This window comes from Siphateles boraxobius, unplaced genomic scaffold, assembly GCF_051911475.1.
Source record: "Siphateles boraxobius isolate OS27281-9 unplaced genomic scaffold, OSU_SipBor_1 92, whole genome shotgun sequence".
NCBI lineage: Eukaryota > Metazoa > Chordata > Actinopteri > Cypriniformes > Leuciscidae > Siphateles > Siphateles boraxobius.
Window position 1 is genome coordinate 2,926,888 of NW_027509222.1, and position 3,269 is coordinate 2,930,156.

General features: G+C 35.7%; 1 pseudogene across 1 annotated transcript; it reads left to right on the forward strand.

Annotated features, from left to right (window-relative positions):
- Window positions 1-442: 442 nt before the first annotated feature.
- LOC143733172 (uncharacterized) lies at window positions 443-3,067 on the forward strand (annotated as a pseudogene). Its single transcript, XR_013201285.1, has 6 exons — window positions 443-592; window positions 1,040-1,171; window positions 1,609-1,800; window positions 2,062-2,205; window positions 2,369-2,573; window positions 2,673-3,067. The product of XR_013201285.1 is annotated as an uncharacterized LOC143733172 (transcript).
- The last annotated feature ends 202 nt before the right edge of the window (window positions 3,068-3,269 follow it).

Sequence of the window (3,269 nt, forward strand, 5' to 3'; positions counted from 1 at the left end):
AATTTTACTGTGGCGAACAGGACGGCCGAGGGACGTGAGAGAACGGCACGAGGCCAGTGGTGCGATTGCTAATGAGCAACACCTGTGGAGCACACCAATCCGTGTATCATTCGTTCTTTTCATATTCAATTAAGAAATCAAAATCGGAAAATCGAAAAAGGACTTGTTTTTGAGTTGACTTTTTCTTATTCGTTTCATATACAATATTTAAAAAACAAATAATGACTGTTTTTTTTGTATTTTCGATTACATGCTCAAATTGAAAATGGGAAATACGAAAACCGCCTCCACCACCAATCTGATTTTGATATTTAGTTATCCAACTTGGCATGACCCGGAAGTTTTTATTCACTCATGTATACAGGCTAACGTTACCTTACTATGGCTGCTCTGGACCAATACATTAATTTGGTTAAAGGCTTATTCGAAAGTGGCAAGACTCATGCAGAGATTTCCACCTATCTGCAACAAATGTGTCCAGCGATGCTCTGAAATGAGCGTTAGACGAATCTGTTTTAAACACAACCTTCGTCGAAAAAGACATGTATCGGACACAGAACTGGAAGCAGCTATGATTGGATCTATTTATGAGGTAAATACTTATTTCATCTTCTTCTGTATATTATTATTATTATTTATATTCGTATTGTTCGACCAGTGTTTTTGGGACAAGACAGTGCATTCACAGCTAAGTTGGTCCTTCATAGGCAGCTTTGCATTCGAAACAAACTGTAATTTAGATGTTTTTTCTTTTGATTGTATTTACTTTTAGAAATTATTTTGTATTAAACGCTTAAAGTGAACTATTAAAACATATGTTGACTTATGTTTAAGGTAAGTATAGTTTTTTTGTTCATTTTTTTATTTCCTGTCGCTGTTTTCAAGCAGTAGGCAGGCTATCGATAATGTCAAAAATGTTATTTACAGTTAAATATCCGTTGTTGTATACTGTTTAAATATCTTGCTTCTCAGTTTGGTTCTCATGGATAAAATAATCTTATCACTTAAACATTGTCTCATGGTTATAATTTCTTAACAGACGGGGCCATCGTATGGCCGCAAGTTCATCATGACTGGCTATCTATCTTCAGTGGGAGTGCGTGCAGGAGAAAGTCGAGTCGGAAAATTGCTAAGAGAAATTCATCAGCCATACCATGAATTGCGACGGCAGGTAAGTTTTGCTACACTTGTGCTCTGTATTAAACAATAATAATAATAAGCATGATAAAGTGACATCACAATCACCATCCTCTATTAGACAGAAACAAATCTTGATTACTTGTTCCATAAATAATGGTCATGAGATCCAAGTATATGCATCTAGTTTTGTTTCCTTTCGTTACTTCCTTCAACATACAAACTGTGGCACAAGTCCTAAAACATTTTGTTATCAGAAGCATTCCAAAAACATTTAAATGTTAACCCTGCAAAAAAAAAAGAATGTTAGTGAAATATGATTACTTCAAATTTCCTTCGCAGTATTTGCGGTGGAACTTAATTAAATCTAACCAGCATTTATAATAATTATCTAGCAAAAAAAAACATTCTGTAAATACATGAGCTATGGGTTCAAAATGTAAGCCTGAAATATGTTTCCCCCTTGTTTAGGGTGCACATAATCTTAACCCAGTCCCATATCATGCCGAACATATGGGCCACAAACTACACATGGATCAAAATGAAAAGCTTGTGATGTTCGGTGTAACACGTTTTGGCAGTTGATGGATACAGCAGCAAAATTATTGCCAATGCTACAATGCCAGTGAAAAACAACCTCGTAATATATGAAGAAGTTTACAGGTGAGCATGTTCAGAGGAAGTAACAAGCAGTGAATGGTAACATTTCAATATGGGGACCAATTCTCACTTTTAACTAGTTAAAAGGCATAGTTAATAGTGACTAAAAGTTAAATGTGTTTGCCATACTGAAGTGTTACCCAGTGAATATGCATTGCTGTCAAAAAAAAAAAAACACACTAAAAATAGTCTTTTCATTTGTGTTGCATTTCTCCTCAGAATTGTCATGTGCACATACAACAAATTTACATCTTTTTATTTCAGATCTGCTGTAGTTAACTGGCATGGGACCAGCTCAGGGTTGACCATGGTAGGGAATTTTACTTGTCCCTATACATGCAAGAGAAGCTGTCGAGACACAGACACAACCTCAGCAGACAACCATACCTCCAAACAACTTCAACAATGGTGAGGTTTTTGCAATTCTGATAACAACTATTAGACTACTACAACCAATATAAAAATATGTAATTAATAATACATATGTGCATTTCAAACTGGCACTTTATTTTCATTATTAGTTCATACATTCTTCATTGTGTTTTATATAATATGAAATATTGTTTTTCAGAATCTTAGAGTTGAAAGGATTTGGCCTGAAGTGAACAATCGGGTGAACTACCCATTAAAACAGGCCCTGGTGCACCTGCAAGACCAAGAAGTCCTCAACATGGAGGACAGTTTAACTAAATTCTGCACTTCAAACCTGGCATGTCAGTTAAGCCAAATTGGACTAAACAGAGTAGTGCAGGCATGGAATGCTCATAGGATCCCAGGTATGCTCAGAGGACTTTACAATATTTGAAATTTGAATAGGCACTTTAAAATCACTGCCATTCACTTTGATAGCTGTTTACCATGCTTAATTGTTTTAGGTCGTGGAATACCCAATGAACTTGCAGCAAGTGTATGTCCATCAAAAATTTCTGATGAGCTGCTGCCTAATGCCTCTGTTGGGGCAAATATGAACGAGCAGGAGTTGGGATCGTCACTGACCTGGATGTCTACCTTTGGAACGGACCCCTTTTCCTCTGAGGAGAACAGATGTCATGCAGAGCAGGAATTTGTTGAAAAGTATCCAGACATCTCTCTACTTTACAATCAAGCAGTGAACGGTGAATATAGCCTTTTTCAGGATGCATTGCTTTACCTCATAAATGTAACTCAAAGACATGTATGAAAAGTGACATCAATTCTTTTTCTTTTTTTTAAGCACTGAAGTCTTAATTTGGCAGTATTAATTAGGCATGTAGTAGGCCTACTGTGAAGTCTATAAAATCAGCCTGGGTATACAAATAATGGATTCAATTTATGTATGCATGTATTTAGCTGCCACCATGCTCAAATATCAGTTGAATAAACAGACAAGTAAATTTTTTGCCAAGAACTTTGTTGTATTTAAAATTACTTGTTCAAACTCTTCAATACAAAGACATAACTATATTAAACATTTTGCTTCAGTTTGTATTTTG